This window comes from Siniperca chuatsi, linkage group LG15, assembly GCF_020085105.1.
Source record: "Siniperca chuatsi isolate FFG_IHB_CAS linkage group LG15, ASM2008510v1, whole genome shotgun sequence".
In the NCBI taxonomy this organism is placed as follows: domain Eukaryota; kingdom Metazoa; phylum Chordata; class Actinopteri; order Centrarchiformes; family Sinipercidae; genus Siniperca; species Siniperca chuatsi.
This window is the reverse complement of record NC_058056.1, coordinates 6,208,444-6,232,813: the sequence shown is the minus strand read 5'-3', so window position 1 is coordinate 6,232,813 and position 24,370 is coordinate 6,208,444. Positions and strand designations below refer to the sequence as shown.

At 41.8% G+C, this 24,370-nt stretch overlaps 1 protein-coding gene across 2 annotated transcripts in view; it reads right to left on the bottom strand.

The window, feature by feature from the left end:
* The window catches only part of daam2 (dishevelled associated activator of morphogenesis 2), a 100,584-nt gene extending 91,625 nt beyond the window's left edge, over window positions 1–8,959 (bottom strand). For both annotated transcript variants that reach the window (XM_044166089.1, XM_044166091.1), the window contains exon 1: window positions 8,777–8,959. The gene's annotated coding sequence lies outside the window, so the exon portion shown is untranslated. The remainder of the gene's footprint in view (window positions 1–8,776) is intronic.
* Window positions 8,960–24,370: the final 15,411 nt, after the last annotated feature.

Here is a 24,370-nt window from a genome sequence, read left to right as displayed (position 1 = left end):
GGTCAAGAGGAAGAGTTAGGGGTAGTTACAGGTGAATGTAGGAAGAACAGATGTAAAGGGTAGAAGGGATGGCCTGGTAATGTTTATGGATGATGGAGAACACCCACAGATGCTAAATCTGGGAAAAGGGACACAGTTTATAATGCAGCACAAATAAACGCCTTGCCTTTCAACAGTCCATTTGAAGTGCACTGCCAGCGCAAAACCTGCACAAGATCATTCTGCCCCCGGAGGGATGAAAGCCAAAGGCCCCATTTCAACAAGCCTCTCCTGAGATAGACCCCTATTCATACGGCCTCTGAATGCTTTAGTTGTTGCCAACCATGCGGTTTGTCACTTGGCAAAAAGGAGTTTTTAAAAAGAACTTGCCGGGGATGAAGGATCTATGGCTCGAGTCCACTGTTCAGATGGTGTTTGTCTGTTTAGTTACTCTATAGCAAAGAGACAGAACCATTTGTTATCATTCCTGGATCCTTAACCGCATTCGTCCATCCATCTCAAAGCTCAAACACAATGAGATGGCAGTTAGCTCAGATGATACATTAGAGGCTGGGAGAGAGCCTGGAGAACACAGTAAAAGTGCCTGTCCCCGCTTTCTATTCTACATAAGAGCTTTGAACTGCACCATAAAGTCATTACATGATTGGAAAGAAATGCATGGGAAGACATAGAAGCCAAATTTAGTAATCCAAAACTCTTAGCAAGAATTATGATGGTGTTGAGCTTTTAAAATGTTTTACTGTTTAGTAATGGCCTTTGGTTTTAAACAAACTGAGATCACTGGGGAGGTTTTGTCTGATACTGTATGTTTAAACCATTCTTTCTTCCCCAGGTCAAACAATTTATGGTGGTATGGTTTCCAAACCCTGCAGGTGAGGAAAGGATAAGAAATATATGATGGATTAGAAGGGAAAAACAAGATGGGTGAATGGGATGCATCTACATCTTAAATCTTGTTAAGATGCTTAGATCACTTTGATAAAAACACATTTGTCACACTAGTAAAGTAAATTACAGTTGAATAGATTGAATTGAGGCTGGAGGCGGGAGGCTTGGTTAACTGACAGCCTGTAATTCTTTACTTAAGATAAGACAGGCTATGTATTTGTTGGTCAGTATAGAGTCAAACACAAACAATACATCGTGGAATTTAAAGTCTGAGAATTTCCAGTGACACTACTGCACTACGTGAGAATGACAAAACCTGTATTTCAGGGGAATCCCATGAAACCGATGTGAAAACAAAACGGTAAAGTATCCAAATGTGTAAATGGAAGCAAATCAATATCATTGGCAAATGAATGCATTAAAACACTGGAATTCACAATCTGAATATACAAAGCCATAAACTTAGTTTAATGAGGTAATTCCCTCAGGCAAATGACATATATTGTACATAAACCAGACCAAGTCTCATTAAAAAAACAACTGCAAACTCAAAGCTATAAACTTCTATTTCTTTGGCTATCAATTTCAGGTTCAATACCCAGCTTTGGAGCCAGGACATATTCTCCAAGAGTAGCCAAAGTACACCCACCACAGCCTGGCCCATTCTCAAAACTGTCACATATTCATGTCTCGGTCTCAGCCCCCCATCTGAAATGATTCATTGGTAGGGAGTGCTTTTTGCCAGGCTTCTTTATCGCTGTGCTGAAAAGCTTGAAGCACAGCTTTTCAGCACAGCTGAAAACACAGATAAACTGTGCTGTTGAGCCTGGTTATTAGGGAAGTGGACTGGTCATACAAATGGCTTAGACAAGCGGTTTGGGACTCTAAAGACAGGGCAGGGGAATAGTGCTACCACTGCTACCACTAGGGGTTGCTGGGAGGAGAAGGGCCTCAGAGCAATGGTGGGGCTCAGCCTCTCCAAGCCTGGAGAACCCCAAGGGAAAAGCCAGTCCTGAGAGCGGGGGACTCTCATGGACAGTTGAGAACTTTTCCCACAATCAAACACACAAACAGAGCCGCACAGGGCAGTGGAAAGGACCCTTATCCACCAAGGAGACAGAGTGAGGGAGGGAAAGAGGAGGAAGATCTGATAGTTACAATAACACAGCCCAAAGAAGTACATGCTATGCCGTATCTCTTGTGAAGAGGCCCCTCACGGTGAATGCACTCACAAACATTGTTCTGTGAAGGATATTCTGTGGTCCAAGCAAGGACTCAACATTCTTCCAGGGGTGTTTAACCTGTAAGTAACCTTAAGTAAATTTTTGAAACTCAGAGGTCTGGTATGGGCCTCCACCAGATGATGTGGCCAAACCCACACAGTTCATTGCTAATTGACCTCATTAAGGTAATCTGTTTAAAGCACAATCCACCGCTACAAATACCATATGCTGGGCATTAAATGGGGTGTCAGGCCACTGAGGACATCTGGATTGTTAGTGTTGAGAAGTTTAGGCTAATGTAGGGAGGATTTGATCCTGGGAAACAAACAACGCAAGATAAAAACATAAGGGCAGACAATCCAAGCCAAATGAACTGTCGTCAGTTTGGCAATGGGGACCAAATCTACTCAGTTTGCAAGCAGAGGAAATTCTCAGGTTAAAGAGGAACTAGCTGAACTTTGTAGTTAGGCCATAGGCAAAACAAAGCTGCATGACTCCAGATAGATTTTGAATGCCATTTAGCAACTTACCCAACATGTCAAGATAATTACATCTAAAGCACATAATGACAAGCTCTTTGTAAACACAAACTATTTTCTAGAGGGCCAGCCAGGGAGTTGGACCAGGTCACATGTCAAAGGTCAGCTTTCACCACAGTTAACTGTGTGTGTAGTCTATTCTCAACAAAAACATAGGTTTGACCTCTGATACAAAGAGCTGCATCTATTATAATTATTTTACACAGCTTCTTTTCACAATTCCTTATTGCAGTTTTGACTATTTAGAGAGGAGAAAAATCAAAAACTTCAAACGGCATGGCCTTAAATCTTTCGAGGATACACCTGGATGATACAAAAGCAGAAACCTACTGAGGGAGCTGATAGCTTTGTGTTTTGACTCTGCAGTGTTTGAAGTCATGTAGTCAGTCATGTATCCCACTGTCTTTGACCCAAGCCAAACTCGCCATTCTTTTTCTGTGTGATTGATGTCCTTCTCTTGGAAATCTAAAGGTTACATCTTGAGAAAATGTGGCATGCAAACCTCCTTTCGAGTGTGTCGGCAAAAGTCTTCAAATTTCCTTTTATAGAAGTAACCCCCCGAGCTGGATATCATAGCCATTATAAATAAGAAGCTGGAATGCAGAAGGGGAAAAAATAAACATCCAAGCTGCTCCGTTATCTACACCCAGCTGTGCAGTTTAGAGGCAGATCCTTGGAGATGATGTCACGCTGGCATTTTGTTACTGTTAAAATAGCATTCCTATAATTTTGTGTGGACAGTAATTAATTCAAGGAAACGCAAGCGAACTCTGACTCTCTTTGAAATAGTTCAACAAAGTGTAAACTGCAATTAATGCCAGATATTCCACGATGAAAGTATCAGTAAATTAATTGTAATATCAAATAGAGCTGGGGTATTGCCACTGATTTCCCAAAATCGATTAAATTCCAATTCACAAGGTCCCGATTCGATTAACGATTCAATATCGATTTGGTTCAAAAACCAAAGTCACAGTGGTCAGTTATATCCAGTGGATGGTGTATACAGACCACAAGGTCAAAACAGAACATCAAAGAAATTGAAATCAATTTTAAGGGTACATAAATGACTAGACCTCAAGATGGTACGGTTATGTTGGATTCTGGTTTTGAGGAGTACCAAGGAGCAAGGGCAGATGGAGGAACATCTCCAGGTGCAGCGTTTCAAGCTCATTTCAGAGGCAAAGTGAATCTGAGATGCGGAGGTGAGTGGAAACCTGCAGCAGAGAGAATACGGGGGACTGACGCACTGGAGGTTTGATAAATGATTCCATATGTGCTCCAGATCCCAAGTGAAAGAGCTGCTTTGTGCTCGGCAAGGTAGCACATGCACAGGTCCAGAGTGGAACCCCCCTCCTGTCTTTCCCTTCCATCTACTGACAAAACCTATCTGGCCCTTTCTTGGTAGATATGGGTAATATTAGCCAAGCGTGGGGACAGGAGCAAGGGGTTTGGATGCCCAAGTCTCAACCCTCCATCCAGCAGCTTATTTTGATGGGAACTAATTGCCTGTGATTACATGAAGAAAGGGGGTCGAAACAACAATTCCATTGAGTTAGTTGTCTGGGGAGTGAAGGCAAGTAGAGAGAAAAAGGGGACCAAGGTTGGGAACAAGGAGCGAGAGTTAGGGGGCAGGGAGCTGTCAGGAAGTGAAGGCATATTAGGATATTCTCAAACTTCATTCCCCCAGTGCTAAATCATTCCCAGTGATGGGGAGATAATGCCTCAAGAAATTAAAGAGACAATCTTACATGAGCACCTGCTCCCTGTGTGTTTAGCCCTGATATGATTGAAGAACCAATCATCTGGCCATCATGCACACTTAATGCAAAATGCCACCTTTACTGTGGCCACAAGCTCCCCTCCGTAGAATCAGAACAATGCATGGTGAAACCGAGACTTAAATTGCCTCTGATTTATACCAGTGGTGGAAACATGCAAGTCTAATCAGGTAGTCAAGGCAGCAAGCTACTGTTTCCAAAAACACTACAGTGGCACGAGTGCACAAAAGCCTGGCTAACAATGATACATTGTGCAGAACTGCGAGAACAGAACTTGAGGTGTCTATCCTATAATAAAGTATCTGCGGTTTATGAGATCTTAATTAACCACATGATTGCATAACTTGTTTTGTTTCATTTGGCACGAGTGGGTGTGTGTGGTAAGACTGACAGGAAATTAGACTATAGGTACAGACTGAGAAGGAGGAAAAAGTAGACGAAGGGAGTAGCAGAGGAATGCAAAGTGTCCTGCACTCTTTTGTTCGATAGATCCCATTGGACAAGAGGTTTCCTCCTTCAACAAAGAGGTATGACACATGACCCATGGATGGTTTTTCCAAGCAATTACTGTAAATATATTTATAGTTGCATAACTTTACATACACACCACAATAACTAGACTAAGATGCAAAAGTGATACAAAGAACAGAAAGAGAAAGTAAATATTGCAGATATACAGATTATTGAGGCGAGGTGCCAGCAAATGTGCATTAAGATCATATCATAGCACAGTTGGGTAACCCCAATGCTGATCTGATGCCAAGGGTCTCTGGCATACTGGGGCAGTCCTGCCATGCTGCAGTTCCTCTCCAACTCAGGTGGAGAACAACCTCACTACTGTATGGGAGAAACAGACTGTTTGCCTGTTGCAACCACCCATAAGCAAGCCCTGCATACCAAGCCCCTGTGGCCAGGACCTGGTCTACAAAAGCTGAGATCAGGCTACTTACTGCCTGTCATTTTTTTTTTTTTTTTTTTTTTAGACAAAAATAAATAAAAATATGTAAGATATTTTAACCTCAACATGTCCAAATCTTTATTTAATCTAGCATCGCCAATAAAAAATTAAAAAAAGTAAACCTGACCCATACTCTTCAGGAATCTCCCAGACTGAATGAGGCTGAACATAAAAGGTGCCTGTGCTGCAAACCAAACCAGTTGAATTTTTTTCACATGTACTCAGAAATTAAGGTGATAGTAAAGTAGAGGTGTACGGGGGGGGTCACAACCACTTGTTACTGAGGATTGGAAGGGGAGGAAGGGGGGAGCGCACTTTTAACAGACTCAACACTGTGTCTGGTATAGGATTATGTCCTCACAGCTAATTACTCCCAGACTCCTTCGCTCTGCGCCAGAAACTCTGCACAGATACAGTAAGCCGGGCATGCTGCTTGCCTATCCACCGCACAAAGAGTGGGCTGGAGCAGAGACTGGCACGAAGCCTCACACATGCACTGTGGCCGCTCGGTGTGTTAGTGATGAGTTAAGGGTACAGAAGAAAAAGAAGGGCCAGCTGCTGGCAAACTTTTAGGACACACATTTTATGAGGTGAGACTAGGACAAAGCCATTGACTTGGAATGCTTGTTGATGAACTGTAAGGGTACAAGTGCAGTACATGGGGGTGTAAGTGCTTTCTAGATGATGTGATGATTAGTATGTTTTGCATACTGATTTATTACAAAGTCACATTTGGACCACATACACTGTATATCTAAATCCAGAGTGCTTGTGACAAACCATAAAACATCAGTAAATTGGCGGCAGATGTGTTTACAATGAAGGCTGCACAAAAGATGCAGAAGATTTGAGCAGCATAGCCCTCCGTGCACCAAGCACATGCCTCTGGCCTGCCTCAGCTCCTGCCCTATCATGCCCGCCACACCAGATTCTCACCTTACGGCACCAACAGGCAGAAGCAATTGCCAACCAAAACATCTGGCCCTGGTGAAGTGAGTAAACCTCTGCCTCAGCAGCTGGTTGGGAACAATGGCCCTGTCTTTACCCTGCTGGCCACCCTTTCCCCCATGGCAGAGGAGCTTAGACTGGGCACACACCAGAGCCATTTGTGGCCGCACCGATACCTGGTAACACACACACACACACACAGCCACACTGAGCTGAGCAAGTCTTCCAGTCATCATTCTGCCACAGAAACATACACGCACAACCAAAAGTTCTATACCCTCCGCTCAGTCAGCAGGGGCACAGCCAGAGGCCCAGTGGCCTTGTTAATCTTGGATGTCAGACCTATTTTTCTTCCCTCTCTCCCTTCTGAAGACACACAGGTAGCTGGACAAGGATATGCTCTATAATCAAAAGAGTGGACCTAAAAATACTCCAGCCAAATAGCTGGAACACCTGCTCTAGTTGCCTTGAGAGTAAACAGAGAAATATTCCTGTTTTATATGTATGATTTTACATGCCTGAAGCTGAACCTGTGAAAAAGCTTAAAACATATTAAAAGCTCAGTGGATTGCAGCGCTGCTTAGAGATATACAACCAGCTATAGTGCAGGGCTTTTCAGTAAATCCATCCATCACTGACGTCCATTAACACAGGTCTGTGGGGTTCAGTGGGCAGCCTATTGATGCCTGTAAAGTATGTGCATTACACATTGTTGAAAATTCCTTCAGCAGCCTTACATGGACAAATCCTGCAAGCCACTTAGTCCCCATGGGTTAGCGTGATTAAAATGTAATTTCTATGTCATAATCCATTCCAATCCTTTCACCTATAATCATCGCTTTTATTTTTTCTCTTTTTCTTATTTCTCTGAACCTCGGCCAAAAACAGTTAAGGATCACTATGGCTTACTTGACGCTCCCAAACAGCACAATCTTGATCCAATAGGAGGAATGTAGCAGATACTAAGTACTCCTTATGCAAAGCTGTGTGGGGATGATTTTGTGCTTAGCATGGTGCAACAACTGTTCAAGAGGACCCAATGCTGCATCACTGCCAGATGTTCAGTTGGATTAAATAGCTTTTGATGCCTTCCCATTCTATTAACTGACTAGCAGTGTGGGCTTTAAGAGGTATGGATGCCCCCAAGGGTGCAAGAATTTACCTTCATTTTCAGGAAATACAAATGCAGAACGTTGTTGCTTTTTTTTGGAACAAAACAACAATTCAGAAACCAACGTGAGAGACTAAGAATCCCAGCCTTTGTACCAATTGGCGCTGTTAAGATTCATTTCTGAAAGTTAGACGGCCAAGTTATGAACAGACACCTGGTTTCCGTTACAGAAAGAAACATTTTGACAATGCTGAAAACACAACCTGAAAAGTTGCTGTAGCCAAATTTGGCTCAAGAGAATAGGAATTTCTGCCTACCGCAAGAAGGATCAGTCATGACAGGACATTTATTTTGATATTGAGCCTGAAAGTCGTGTTTTTCTGCAAACAAGAAAATGTCTTCCAAAGAGGTGATATAATTCCCCTTGTCCTGGTTCATTTTGATATAAGGAGCTTCATAAATCCAGTTCCAATTTCTTAAGATTCTCACTGCCTTGTGTCAAGATATTGATGATAGATGATATGATACTTTACTTTTTTTTTTTTTTGGGGGGCAGAAAAATGAAAAAGTAGGGAAAAGCTCACTCAGAAACTCAACACTACACATCATGCCTTGTTATGAACAATTTTTTTTTGCTGTGATGACAGAGCAGTTGAGGTGAAGCAGCGCCCTCTTTGGATGAGCACAGGAATGAGATGTCTGTCCGTTCAGCCCAGTCAGCGCTCAGCCGCCTAATATCGAGGTCAAACGCAATGCGCATCATGTGAAGGCTGAATGCAGCCCATCATTATGTCACAAATCGGTATTAACAACTGAAAATTATACTGTCACCAAAAGTCAAATCTACAAAACATAATCGGTGGAGGCAGACTGTCATGAGCAGAACTGCATATAAATGAACCAATATGCATCTAATGGCGGTCACCAACGGGTTATATTTGCTGGTAAGCAGGTGAGATTAAGCCATTAATCACTGTTGTAATTAATATTAATGCATCCAGAGGACTGGCAGGCTTCCAATCAGGCGCTGGATCTTAATTGGCACGGAGAGCAAAAAAAAAAAAAGACAGCAGCCAGGCAAAGCACATTTTCATCTTAAACCTTGAAGTGGAAGTCTTATTTTATTTTATTTTATTTTTAAATGCTAAATTACCCGGCGCAGCTAACACTATAAAAGTCCCTTCATCGTGCCCATCTCCTATAGCGAGGCGTCAGTGGAACAATTCCCAGCCGATGGCTCCCTTTGCCTCCACGGTCGCTGAAAGGAGAGCCGGGGGCGAGCACCATCACATGGTACCGCTCGATTTTCAGTGAAATCGTAAACTTACCTTCCAGCGTCGTTGCGGAAAAAACAATTGCTGCTCGATAATAATAATCCCTTGTCGCTGTCACCAGGCACAACGACCAAATTCAGTCACGCGGTGGCCTGACTAAACAGAGAGCCGATGCCCTGCGCTGCCTGTGCGGGGCCGTTCATTCAGCTGAATGATAGTGGAGAGCGAAGGGACTGACAAGTCGGTCAAAATAGCAGTACCACGCCTCCCCTCTTAAAGCTACCGCGCTCTATCTGTCGGGAGGGTGTGTGTGTGTGTGTGTGTGTGTGTGTGTGTGTTGGAGGTGAGGATGACAACCGACTGAAACATTTCAAGCCCGTTTCATTTCATTAATAATGAATTCTCTTGTTCATGTTTTCATTGCTACCAATAAATAAGCAATCAACCACTTGAACTGGCTGTTTATTTTCTTGCTTTTGTGTATTTTATGTCTTTTATTTCTTTATATTTCGTCATTCACTGTGTTGTTGTTTTTTATTTCTCTTGTTGTGAAGCACTTTGTACTTTGTTTTGATAAGTGCTCTATAAATAAAGTTTTATTATTATTATTATTATTATTATTATTAACCAACAACATGTAGGAAAACAGCTACAGTAGTGCAATACATTTTTGAAAAGTAATATAGCAGGTAACTTGCATGTGAAATAATTACCACAACTATAGCCATAAAGATATATACTGTAATTAATGGGACTACAAACAAGCTGAAGTTAGTTTTGAACAGGTTAAAATGTACTACATTTTATTAAATGTTTCCCAAACATGAAGTAAAAATCTTTCTGTCCCAGCTGCTAAGCATTTAATCCTCTGAAATATTAAGAAACAGTATGACTGGCTGTGTTTTGATCTCCTCGCAGCCTGTAATCCTTCATTAATTGCAAATTCTGGGCATTCACTTTGACATGGGCTCAAAAATGGACATCAATAGGCTACTAATTTCATGTGTTTGAGAATGAAACAAGCCCCCGCTGTGATGTTTTGGGTAGAATGTGTGAGATAATTCCTCAGCAAGAAATCAGTTTGCTGAAGGTCAGTAAACAAGACTGAGTGTGTTTGGTGGCCTGAACTGAACTCTTCGCAATCTGTAATTTGTATCCATGAAATCCAAGATCATTCACACTGTAGAGATTGCTTGGATGAATCTAACGGAGGCGCAAACAACTCAGTATTCTGACTGATGCCGCTCATAAAAATCTGTCAGAAAAACTTGTTATGGTCGTGAAAGAATATGTTTAGAGCCTGGCTGGTCACCAAGGCATAACTGGAGCCATGCTTTCTGTCAACACATGAAGATGGATGACTTCATAATTTACTTTAACAACAAGCTACAACAGCCATCATTTTACAGAAAAGGTTAAAGGGGCACTCCAGTTTTTACACATAAAGTTCAGTTCACTCGTCACGAGGAGTACTACTCAGCCTGGGAAAAAAGTTGTATAATGTCGTCTGTGGCTCCGGAGGATGCTTTTTAATGTTTAACCCTGTTGATGTTGCATTGTGGGAAATGTAGGATCCAGCATTTTTTGGCGTTTGACCCATACTAGGGATTAAAAGTGAGGATATCTCAACTTGTATGGTAAGTGTAATACAAAATCACTGGAGTAACCCTTTAAATAAGACCATTAGCTCAAAGCCACCGACACAGACACAAGGGATTTTATTTTCTTCATTTTCTGCAGGTTGATGATAGACATGCTAGTTTATTTGAGTGCCACACATGTCAAATTGGCAGGGCGATTAAAAAACATCTTCAGGGGCAGAGAGGAATGATATTTCTAATGCTTTTCATGCCATTTAAAATGCAGCTGAAGGATGTAAAGGGTTGCCAGTAAGCAATTGAGATGTTAAAATGACAGCTGCAAACCTGCGGTGTCAAAATGAAAGTAGAAACATAGCTGCTACCTGCATTAGTTAGGATTCCTGAAAATCCTTCATGCTATTAGTACAAAACAGTTTCCAAAGATCTTAGCATTATCTAACGCTGTCATACAGAGCAGTGTGGCAGGTAGGGTTGCTGATTTGTGGCCATTGTACTTCCATTTTGAATAAAAATCATCCTCATATACATGTTCAACATTAAGAAACACATTATATTCTCCATAATGTGACTTTAAATAGATAAATATAGCTTTATGAGTTCAGCAGTGAGTTGTTTCACTTTCTGGTCAGACATAATTGTGTCAGCTACTGTAAGTGTCAAGTTTGTCAGTTGGTGACTTTGACTAAAGTTTCAGGAGTAGAGAGAACTGTCCAGGCTTGGCCTGTCAAAGCCAGGATGACATTATCCAGTGGAAGCGAGTGATTCAGCCCCTGGGAGAAAACCAGGCAAGAGGACTCGATTAATCTCTTCAATTTGGCAAAACTGAGGGGAGGTCAAATCTATAATCCAGAGTGGATAGTATATCATAGGGGAGTTAGATTCATGTCAGATAATGACACTCCGTCAGTAACTTTACCCTGAGGCTTTTAGCCTGACCCCCAAAACTCAGTCAGTGAATTAGACTTGGCGCGTTTTACTATGTATGGTGCCAGGAGTCAGTTCAGACTTATCTTAACCATTCTATTGTTTGGAACACAAATATATGACATATTATATTATACAATCAACCCACCATGTCACAGTGAACAGTGTCTTTAGTGACGCCACCACAAATTAAGTATTTTTCCAGTAAACCCAGTGAGTGGGAATATCTGTCCAAGGCTTGGAGTTAGTTACCCCAGGTTTTACAATGACCTCAGAAGGACTAGTACGGAACAGGCCGAGGCAAAGACGCTACTCAAGCACTTTTGGAATTCTTTAAAAGTCTGGAAGACACGACGACTGCTGGACTTCAGGATCTCGCAAGGGAAAGGGCCACTTCTGAGACTGCTGGAGTGTCCAGGTAGACAAATCAGGCACACCTCAAACCACTGAAATAATTTGAAACCATATAGCTTTTATATCCCTGCTCAGATCTGTCCCAGAAAGCCAAGACTAACAGATATAGTTACAGGAGGATTCTCTGAGCATCTATCGGACAGGAGCCGGGTTGTTTGTAGACAGACTTAATTTGACAGGGCTGCAGATGTGAAAAGGTCCAGTCGACACCTCAAGATCTCAGGGGTGTCTGGCAGAATCGAAATGGCGCTAAGTGAATTCCCACATGTCCATTTCCTATGCACGTGCACACACACACACACACACACACGCTTTTGTGTGGAGTGAAACTTGCAGACATGTACACATAATCCACGCATAATCCCATGTGCTTATACATTACACATGCTCAAACTAGAGTCTGAGAAAGTTGGCCTGATGACGAGGCTTTCATTTTGACCGTTGAGTTTTTAAATCTGTAACTCTTGTGCCCCTCAACTTTATTAAAGTACAGTGCTAAATTGCTGGAGTCCCCCTTTCAAGAGTGGGATATCTTTTTTTAGAACTGCATTTCACAACATAATGTAAACATGTAAAAAATATTCAGGTGAGGCTCCCAGCCATTATAAGCTATAGGTTGAAGCTCTCAAGTTTTGTGAAAAAGGACTTGATAGAGTGATAGATAGACAAATGAAAATACAATTAAAAAAGAGTCGTCAAAAGTCAAGCTAGTTACCAATAAATGTTATTGCCATGGCACACAAGCTTTATAGCACCTTCATGGAGCATTTCCATTTACACTGTGGGGTGCAACTGCATAATGTGGTGGTTCTCAAGATACAAGATTACTTGTCAGGTCTACCTCCTGGGATGAAATGACTTGGTGCCCTTGAGCAGGGGCACTTACCTCAAATTGCCTGAGTAACAAGCTAGCTGAATAAAAGACTTTCAAAGCCAGTGGTGAAAATTACTCCGGTAAGTGTGTCCATTCAGCTATGTGAGTGATAATGGAAAATGAAAGGGCATCACTATGAGGGAAATTACTTCATGCATTCCAAATGACAAATTTGCATCTAAATCAGAGTATTCCTGGCCATATTAATTCACTGTAGTGTTCATGTTAGTTTGCTTTAGAGGTTTGACCCCAGGGTTTGACTAAAAGAATAAGAGCATGAAGATATGTAGTACATGTAGAGTAGATCACTTTAGAATGAAGGATGAACTGTGTTAAAATGCCAAGTTATGGCGTGTTGGCCTTCAAATATAAAAGTTAGTCACTTTGTTTTGCGAAAATAAGTATTCTGGTATGAGTCATTTCTGAATGCTTATCAGACCGTGCCACAATTAAATCCAGAGGCAGCTTGATTGTTTTGAAAAACAAAAGGCAGAATCCAAGTCACTCCAGACAAAATGTTTTACAAGCCTTTATTTTACATGGTGACATCTATTATAACTATTAAACAACTATTAAAAACATCAATGTGTTTTGGCCAGGGCCGTAGTCAAAATTTAAGAAATACTGAGGTCACAAGCCCCCCCACACACACCTCAAGTCACTCTCAGAATATTTTGAGTCTTTATTTTCTATTATTCGGTTTGCAGTCGCATCTAAATATAATGAGTCTAAAAAATACCCACCATGAGAGTTTTTAATTAGAGTGTAAATTCCAGCAGTAGGTTGTTCTCTGTGCACCACTCTGCAAGATTGTTAATTTCCTTCTGATATGAATTCTCGTCATCGTTTGTAATCCGGCCGATGATGGTAGTGTGTTATCCGTCAACTTCACGTCGGGGACTGTAGTTGTGGATGTACAGCGTGAACAGGAGGGGGCTGAGCACACAGCCCTGAGGGGCTCCAGTGTTCAGCACTAGAGTGGAGGAGGTGTGCCCGCCAGTCCGAACTGTCTGGGGTCTGTTTGTGAGAAAGTCCAATATCCAGTTGCAGAGTGTGGTACTCAAGCCCAGAGTGCCAATCAGTTTCATGGGGGAGACTGTGTTGAATTCTGAGCTGAAATCAACAAACAGCATTCTGATGCAGGTGTTGTTATTTTCAAGATGTGTAAAGACTGAGTGGAGGGCAGTGGAGATGGCATCCTCTGTTTTGTTGCCTGTGAAGGTCTGGATCGCTCGCCACATATCTTTGGTGTTGTTGGTGTTGAGGTCTCTCCGCTGAGATGTCTCCGCTTTGCCTCCTTGATGCCGGCTTTCAGTCTCGCTCGGGCGGTGCTGTAAGCTTCCTTGTCTCCTGACCGAAAGGCAGCTTTTTTGGATCTGGACAGACCCTCACTTCTCCATTCATCCAGGCTTTCTGGTTGGGGAATAATTTTATTGTTTTTGTGATCACCACATCATCAACACATTTGCTGATGTATGATGTCACTGAATGTGTATATTCCTTAAGATTGATGTGGTTCTCCTAGGTAGCGGCATCTCTAAACATGTGCTAGTCTGTGCACTCAAAGCAATCCTGTAGCACTGCTGTAGCTTCATCTATCCAAACGTTAACTGTTTTTACTGATGGTTTGAACCCTTTTACTCAGTAATACGCGCTTCCATAGATAATACATGCTTCAGTAATAAAGGCAGAAAAAACAAAAATTAAAACAGAAATGTTGCAAAGTTTGAAGGAGTTACTGGCTGCCGCATCTGCACGTGCTGCCATCAACCCCCAACTGCTCCTGTTGAGCTGCTCAGTGGCCAGCAATTTATACTGGAGTTGTATTGGGCACTTCAGGTGTAAATTAAAAATTTCCATCCAAATTGAAGTGCAAATGTTAACTTAATTTCCATACAATTTGCAAAAGAAAATTCAAATTAATGCATGTTTCTACAGTATCCACTACTGTTGTGTATATTGGGAGTTGGTTCATCGAGATAAACAGCTGATGGTTAATTCTCCAGTCAGTTGCCAATAAACCATTGCAGCTTAGAGGAAAGCTCAATGAGATGATGTACTTAAAAGAGCGGCAGCGGTGTCCTTCCTTTTCCAAAATGAGCAGCATGTAAAGTATACCCAATTTGTATTTAAATGGCTCAAACATGCATGACAAACAGAATGGTTCTAAAATAAGTTGGTAAGTTGAGTCAGGATTAATAAAACATGTACCGACAGACTAAACATACACTGTAGCTGTAATATCAAAGATGCAATAATCTGTCTTTCAGTTGCATTTGGAAGGTAGTGTTTTTGTGGTCCTACAGAAGAGACACATGGCTACAACTTGAAACACTGAATAGCTGAAAACCATCTTTGTTTACAGCCAGCTTCCTGTTTCTCCTCACCTGACATGTTCTGAACAGCTAACCTGGTTGTGCTGTCTAACACAACACAGAGGCCCTCTATTGTCCATCAAACTGCATGCTCTGCTGGTTTTTGTCTACACTCCTTTAACACACACACACACACACACACACACACACACACACACACACACACACACACACACACACACACATACATATAGTATCTATTTTCTCATCCATGCTGTGTCTCTCTGTAACTGCTCTGATGGAGGGTGAAAGACAGAAGGAGAAAGTGCAGCTCAATTACACCTCCAACAAAACTTCTACATTAGCTTTTCCCCTGGAAGGAAGCAAAGTCATCATTTCCTCCCTCTCTGGCCCCTCCTCCCTCCATTCTTCTCCTTTTTCCTTTCCTCCCTATATGCATTGTGATGACAGTAGTACAAAATATGAGAATCAATAAGACACCTCTCTGTTTTATATCTGCCTTGAGTGATATGTTCCCTTTCATTTCCTGGCTATCATCAAAGTCTCTACATTTGTCTTTCTCTCTCATCTCGGCTGCAGCGCTATCATCTTTTCAACTTATGGTCAAACAGATTGTATATGTGCTTGTTTGTGTGTAAGTTTAAAAGCAATATCATCGCAAAGCTATTACATGGACACTGATGTTGGCAGAAATATCGATTTTCCAACAACAACTACAGAAGAAATGGAATTAGCATTGCCCTCTGGGCAGTAGAAAAAAACTAAACAAAATAAAGCAGCATCCTCACACACGCTCTGATCTCTTTAGTATGGCCTAATTTAAAATGACACATTGCTACTAATCAATACACAAACCCATTGTCGCTATGGAAATATTCTCAATGATCTATCTTCATTCCTATTTGTGGCACAGACTCTAAATGATACAATGAGACATAATGTCTGCTGGAGTCACACTGTTTGCATTTATAGCATTATGTAACCAAGTGGTCAATAGTGCAGAGCAATAATGTTTTTATCAAAACATATTATCTGCATGGTAAAGCATTCAAGACCACTTTGTGGTTTTTGCCATGCATTCAATCTGACTTTCCTGCACTTTTTCAAAAGCAGAAATCTTTTGGCTGAATCGATGTGAGCATGGATTGGCCTCCTCTCGTGTGACACATCATGGGGTTGGCCAGGGGTAACAGTGACATAACACCTCTTATTGTGTGAGGAATGGCATGCAACAACAGTAGCCCAACGCACAGTCCTGAACAGGACTTCAAAGGCAGTAGAGTTCAGCATCGCAAGGTATTTCATTGTAACACAACCACATTGCGGAGGAGAGGAATGTGGATGCTAAAATCCTCCACGGCAGCAGGAATTTGGTGGACCTACCGGGGCTCTCATGTCAAATTCGCACTCAGCTCGTTACAGTTAGCCAGAAAGCATTCTTACATAACGGTGTATGTGTGCTGAACCATCACCTGGACTTGGTTTGTGTTGGGAAGTGGATTTGCGCAGATAAGTTGCTGGCTTTGGCCTTGTCATCACTCGGAAAAGGTGGAGAATGTGGATTTACTTTAAATGACTTACTTTAAATTCTGCCAATATATCCTATACATTACAGTTCACTTTTAGTGACTATGTTTGTCATTCCAGCTGCAAATATTCCTCTAGTGCTCTTTCAACCCCTGTCTCTCATTTCATATCCATTTATTTTCTCTCCAGTCCTGTACTCCCTATCCTTCTTCTCCTGCTGCCTACAAGAGTTCACAAGAAATTCCACTTCTCAATAACATTACTTATGTTTTCATTATATACACATTCTCTCTGTTACTTTCTGTCCTACATGCTGCTGCCTCTCATATCTGTTTGACAGTTGAGAAGTGAAGATGTGGGCTCTCTCAAACCCAAGTTTGTTCTATTTATACAGTGCAGTTGGAGTGGTTAGCTCTGTGTTCAGAGCTCCAGGCCTTCTAGACCCGTGGAGGGAGGGCCTAATCCACCCACTCTCCCCACTGCCAAGCACAGCCAGGCCAGCAGGACCGCCCAGCCATGTCCCTGCCCACTGTCCAAACTCCTGACCACATGCAGCTGGGATGGAGAGATGGAGCGGATGGAAGGAATGGACAGGAGGGAGGAGTGGGGAGGGAGAGTCACTTGACATGCATGTACTGTACGAAGTGCATGAAAAGCTATAGGACAAACAACCAAACTGGTGTGTGTGTGTGTGTGTGTTCAATCACTTGTATCCATTTGTAAGTGAATTACAGCCTTTACCATGAGCATAAATTATAAACAGACATCTTTTCCAGAAGATATTTTCAGAAAAATGTACACAAATGTCTGAGGGGTTGAGAAAGGAGAAAATAATGACTTAAGAAAAATGTTTAGCATTTATTTACACAGATGGCTCAAGATTAATTCCAAGGGTCTAAAGTATGAGACAAGAGAGATTTGCTGGACTGCAATCAATGAAAACTGTTGACATAATGTCCATTACGCAACAATGCCCCGAAAATTCCCCCTTGCTAAAAATGCCAAGCACGAGAGCTGCTATAAAAGGACAAGGTATGCATTCGATTTTCCAGGCAAATGGATCAGCTGCAAATGCCGGCAATAGTTTTGGAAGTGCTTTGATGAGTATTTATCAAGCTGTTATCAGGAGGCCAACAAACTGACAGCAGGAAATATAACTCAAGTTAATCCTTGAGAACAGGGAATAGGCTGTGTTAGCCACTACAGAGTGCAAAGCAAAGATACTGAATGAAATGAAATGCTTTGTTTAAATGTGTCTGAATTTTGGTAATATTATGACATTTAAATGCGGTCAAGAAAATATTTCTTCAAGTTCTTCTTTTTATTTCATCTTTCTTTAAGCCACTAAAAAGATTAAAAACAGTAAAGCCCTTCTCTTCCTACTCTGGATTGTATTTTACACTCAGATTGCCTCATGGAAAGAGTATATGATATTCTGCCTGCAGTGAAACAGAACTCGTTTAGTGCAGAGCAACATTCCTAAACAAATCATTCAAAAGCATATACTTCTCCACTGTTCTTCAAACAAACATGCTGACAGATTACAAAATGGTAAAGTCACCCTGTCCATGACTTCTTGCTCTACCCCAAATCTATCCCATAATATTGCTGGTCTTGGAGATTCATATACAGTATTTCAGGAATGCAGACTGAAGTCTGATATGCCTGGGCCTAGCAAGCATAACAGAGGGCAGAAGCCTCAGAGAATAACACATAACCAAAGCCCTAAAGAATTCCCTTGGACACAGCTCCTGACCAGAAAGCTGTGCACTGGAGGGGAAGGCAGGAGAGCTGCTGAAACCCCAGACTTAAATAGCATGGATCCACTGCTGGTGACTGCCTGAGATAGACACTGAGCACTTTAGTTAGTTCTGCTTCTGGCCATAACTGAAATTAGATTAAAATGAACAGTATTTTTACAATGACCTTATGCTGAAAGGGATATTAAATATTTTGTACCGTAAATTGTGCTTTTTTTTTAGCATCACACATATTATACACACACAGACAGGTACGAGGATGTCTGGTAAGTCAAAAGCAGCTAGACTTGCAGATTGGTCTGGAAAACATCTTGTCATTAAAGCTGCACTAATCAATATTTGATTTATTTTTCATATATGCGTAATGTGAGAGGAATCCCTTGTAGTGATAAACCCACAAAGAATTATCATCAACTCTGTAGTTCTGTAGCTCCAGCATCTCACAGCTCATTGTTTTCATTTTGTGGCCCGCAAACTTTACTGTTTTTGGTTCAGTCTCACAGCTCTCACCAACCCTGTTTCCAGACGCAGCGGGCAGTGAAACGCTCAAAAAAAAAAAAAAACACTGTCCACTATCTGCCCGGCACCAAACAGCAGACAAAGTCAGCAACTAGCGGGTGAACATAGTGGAGCTGCTGGCTGAATCAGTGGTTATATTAATCAACGGGGGATTTGTTGTCAGGGTGAAAATCTATGCTTCAATATTGTCAAGATTGTTATTATTATCACGGGAGACCATCTTCATTTATTTTTCTTTTATTGCCTCAGTTATTTTGAGAAACACACGTTACAAGTGTAACTTGGTGTGTTTTGAAAATCCTCCTACACGCTTGCAGTCATAACAGACACACACGCATTACTGGGCACTGGTTTGGGCACTGGAACTGAAGAAGTGATTGCTTCCACTATGTTAAACATTTTTAAAGACCAACGGTGACATGGTAGAAATTGGATACATACGCCCTTACACGCAAACGTACATGTATAGGTCACTGCATGGGCTGACCTCTTTTCACCACAGCTACCGTAAGAGTTGTCACACTCTGAATATAACTCTGTTAGCATCAGTCTTTCTCTAACTCGAGCACTCAGTCACTTTGTAAATGCACTGGTGTTCAAAAATCAACCTTTTCCCAGGCTGACTCAATATAGCTGTGTTAATGTGGTGTATGCTGCAGATGTTACTGAAGCCATCTCCTATGTAGTTGAGATAGAAAAAACTGAAGGTGGGGTTATGCGTACATCTTTCTGATGGTACCACTGTAATTGAATGCCTTTCGCAATTAACATGGTCGCCATGTACGCAGTGTTCACATGACGCATGACACTCAGTGCCAGTGGCTTACAGCGTAAGCAGGGTACCATGGCAGCAGAAGCTTGTCTCTAATCGTCCCTTCGGTTAAAGGAGCATCTTGGCATTCTACCACTAAGCCTCTGTGGCCACCCTCAGACAGAACTGGGACAACACACACACGTACAGAAACACACACAGTCACAGACCAACATATCATCCTATGGAATCTATCTAACCTCAACCACTAAGCCACTGAGAGGCAGCTACTTAACTGAAGCGTCATCTTCCCCTACTCTGTAATAATGGCCTGGCCGAATCTAAACCACTCTGTTTGAAAGTGACGCCAAGATGCCTTCGTAAGGGATTGATTAGCCAGGAGCTGTGGAGGGTACAGTGTTTACAGCCTGGTGGACTGGGTGTGTGCACTCACAAATAATGTTCGCATTCACAGTACATACCCACGCATGCATATAAATGATCGCACACAGAGATGCAGAGAAACACAAATCCACCCACAAACAGTTTGTGTAGGTCTACTGCTTGTGCTTGGCTGTCAGGCTACTGTTGGTGCTGTAGGCAAGCAGTGGCAAGTACTGTTGATGTCTGATCCACTTCTGTCTAATGGGGCTGGATTTTACAACAAGGACTGAAACTGTAGATACAACACGATGGCAACATATATGACATCTAGTTCAAGATCATCCGTGTGTTTGCCGGAACAACAACTTCCTGCTGTCTGCTTTTCTGTTTGGGTCATTTTTAGATTATCCTCAATGCACGACACACGTTTGATCCTGTTGTAACAGTACGTGCACTGAAGTGGGTACCAGGTCATCTCGCAAACATCCAAACAAAATCACAATCACAACCACAAACCAAACAGTCTGTCAGGAGAGTGCTGCATACACTCCCAGCCAGGCTGAAATCTTCTGACACTTAGCACACCTTTTTGATTAACTGCCAGGACAATACTTAGAGACAAAGGTGTCGAATGCTGGCAAAGGTGACTGAAAAAACAGGTTTTTTTCCTTTGTGGCTGGAGCACAGGTTGTTTTTGCCTTTAAGGTTCTGCAAGTTTTAAAATGTACTTGGTTGAAGCAAGTAGCCTCCATTTTTATCTATGTCAAAACAACAGTCTTTACTGTACGTCGGTCCTTTCAGAGTTGATGAAGCATGTATTTGTGTCAGAGTGTGTGAGTGTGTGTGTGTGTGTGTGTGTGTGTGTTTGTGTGCGTGCATGCATGCTTGCACATGTCAGCATGTGTGATCATCATCCACAGTGACAATTCACATTGTGATGCTTACATACTTTTTATTGTCACCTGATCTTCCTGTGAACCCAACACAGGAAATAGGAAAGATGAAAGAGGGAAAAAATGTTTTTGAACTATGGAGAATCATTGATAAGAAGCTCGGAAATTACGTTTAATTACTTCGCTTAGCCAAAGGAAAGAATTCAGTGTGGTTTGCATACGTGCAAAAACGTGTGCGATGAGTGTTTGTCACTTATTTGTTGAGAGTAAAAAAGTCTTACATCCAGATTTGAAGTCCGTTTCTGTGCATCGGACTCATGCAGTACAGTTGGTTGCCTACTTTGGGGTGAAACCACAGCTATGTCAGCTAAAGCTAAAGACAACTCATGGACCAAAACAGGATATTAAAAAAAAAGAGTTCACAGCTCCCTAACAAGCCCAGTCCGGCCCTTGGTTGGTGTTTACTGCATGCACTTTTCTGTCAAGGAAACAGATTTAACTACACTGTATAATTGTTTTGTAGAAAGTGGACGTGGCTGCTTCCTTTTTTGGAACTTTGGCACTTTCTGAAAAGGCTGCATTTTGTATGCAAATACTCAAACTTGATATCGTGTGATATAATCTGCATATTTATGAAAGATTTCTGCTGATGGTTGTCGTGGCCTTCATGGGAAGAAACTTATTTTCCATTGATATAGACAGAGGGGAAAAAATAGAGAACAAGCAAACAGGATTTCTGCAAACAATTATTGCTTGTCACGTGTCATACTCCATGAAAAATACTTCACTGACAAAACAAAGGTCGCAATCAGATTGTTTCAGGAGCTACGTGAAAAAAAAAAAAACGTGATATTGTCAACATAGGGTTCTCTCACCTATATCACTGCGCAGTATTCCAGATGCCATACTGTCACCAGCTTCAGTGTCCTCAAGAGCAAGAAATACTGTATTTGGTCCCACTGGAATGCACGTGGTTCACACAGCGGAGCTGGTTAAGATGTGGGCAACCATCTGACTGGATCCTCCAGTCAACACAGTGAATGCACTACTTTCTGAAGGACTTTCTGTGTAAATCATAGACATTGTGGAGGGCCACTGGAGTACCAGCTGTTCAGAAATAATGCTTCAGTTTATATGCAAAATCCAAAACAAGAAACACAAAGACATTGGACAATACATTTAATTACCTACCTATAAATTTAACCGAAAACCAAATCAAGTTTCCACATTTAGATTATGTGGCACAGAAGACTTTGTCTTTACCACCTCTTGGCTACAAGGTGCTGCCAGTTGAAGCTTGAAAAGTCAGCTAAGATAAACTGAACAAACAGCTTTTATTACTGCAGTTCAATTCTCTGGGCTAATTTAGAAAAACGACCTACAGTATATTTGTCTTAACGCGGCATCTGGTAATAACTGGTGGGCAAATCGGATGTGTTTTTACCACGGTTTGCTACAAAAGTGAAGTCTGTTGAGACAGTTTAGAAAGTTTTAGTCAGCTGTTCACACTGTGTTGCCCCCGAGCTGCGGACCTTCAATACGGCTGCCAGAGGGTGTGTTACACCACCTGAAAGCCCTGTAAAGAAGTCGCCTCTTTGAAATAGTCTTACTGCTCCAGGGTTCTCCTAACACAGCTTCTGCTCAGCCATGCGTGGCTAGGAGTGCCTGCCTGACGGCTGCTTGAACCAAAATGACTGGTAGTGCTACACCAACATGTCAGCTACAGCTAAAGGCTGCACTTTATTCTCACAAAGCCCTCGCCCATTGCATAAGACAAAATTTCCCAAACACACACAGTATAACCTGAAGGAATGCAGGGCTGCATGTTAGACCATTTGGAGCCCATGTGAAACACATCCTGTCCAATCGGTTATCCTCACACAATCCTCTCATGAATGCTCATTCACTGCGAGAGTGGACTAACTGTTTAGGTTGTCCTAATACGCTTTGCATGGAATTTTTTTTACCTAATTTTACAAGTTGTAAAAACGTTTGCTTTGGGAACATGGACAAGAAGGTATTAGGGGACACATGTGGGACACAGCTTTCATTTGGAGGTTGAGACTTTTTGTGCAATTGATTGCCTACTATCAGGATTCAACGATTTATTTATTTATTTTTTAACTTGGCTAGTTTTAATTCCGCCCTACATTTTACATTTTGATGTTGACATGCTTAGTGCTCTTAAATTCTACCAACCCAGAGTCCATAACACACACAACAGTCTGACAGTAACACTGCAGAGGAAACAACACTCTTGCATAATGCCACACATTCTTATACCAAACTTTTAGTATGATTGTCCATACATTTAAACCAAACGGCCCACTGAAGTCAGTAGTATGCATGGTATAATCATGCACAACAAGACACGCATGCACACAGCTCGATTGAAAACAAGGAACCACACAAGAAGTATTTTCTGTGGCACCAAGGAATGCACTGGAACAAACATGATACATTCTCCTGAATGCCACCATGAAAGCACGCAGCCTTCCCGGTACGCTGTCTGATGTGCAGCCTGGGGCTCTGCCTCCTGGTAGGCTATATTTGGGGGAACATACAGGGTTCAGGTGAAATACCAGAAACAGCATGACACACACATACACTGAAATTGGAGACAGGGTCAAAGCCACCACCCTCACCCCACCTCCACCCTCCCAAACACAAGACATATGGTTCTGTGTAAATCAGCTGATAAGTGAATTTGTGCTCCTTATGAGTTCTATGAGAGAGAGCATGTTGTGCTTTTTCCCCTAGTGGATCCGTTTATAAGCTGTACTTTTATATACCCTCAGCCAGTGTTCCTTGTAAGCCTCATACTGGGCAGGTAAAATAAAGTGGCATAAAGCTACACATCAACCTGTGCAGTGCAATGTGTTTATGTGTGTGTGTGTGTGAGCTTGTGCCTGAATGCAACCAGGCTAGTACCTTAAAGGACTCCGTTGCATTCCACTGGGTATATATTTGCCCCCCTCTTAGCCCTACATCATGTGCAAAACATACACACACACACACACACACACACACACACACACACAAAAATGCTGCAGTCTGGTCTCTCTCATTTCTCATTTTAACACACTCTGGTTTCTCTAATCTTTAATTTCCAAAATAACAGAATGGCTTCTGGTGGATCAAAGAAAAGTTGGTTAAATGCTATGATTTGCTGCTACTTTTGGTCATGTTTTTTGTTAATTTTAAATGTTTTTTATGCAACATCTATAGTACCTGTAGAGGAAGCAATTCTATGATTACCACATACCACATTTTTTTCAAATATATCTATAACTGTCAAATATGGCAGTTGTGGTTGCACCTATATGAATCATGAATAACTACCATCGGCCTAATGTGTGGGGATTTGCGACAGTGCTGAATACACTTCTGTCAATATTCCCACTGAATGAGTCACTGAATCTGCAGTGACCTTTTGTCTGGAATATACAAAACACCTGCTTAGTAAAGAATAATAAACATTAGAAGAAAATAGAACAGCTCCGAATCCCTGTTTTATTTTTATTTCTGACAATATGTTTACTGTTATTCACATCCCCCTCCTACGCACACACGTCCCTGAACGTCTCTGAACTGGCTCTGACTCATACCATCAAGCATTTGGGGAAAGGAGAGAAAGTGAAGGATAGATTGAAAGGTTGTGTTAC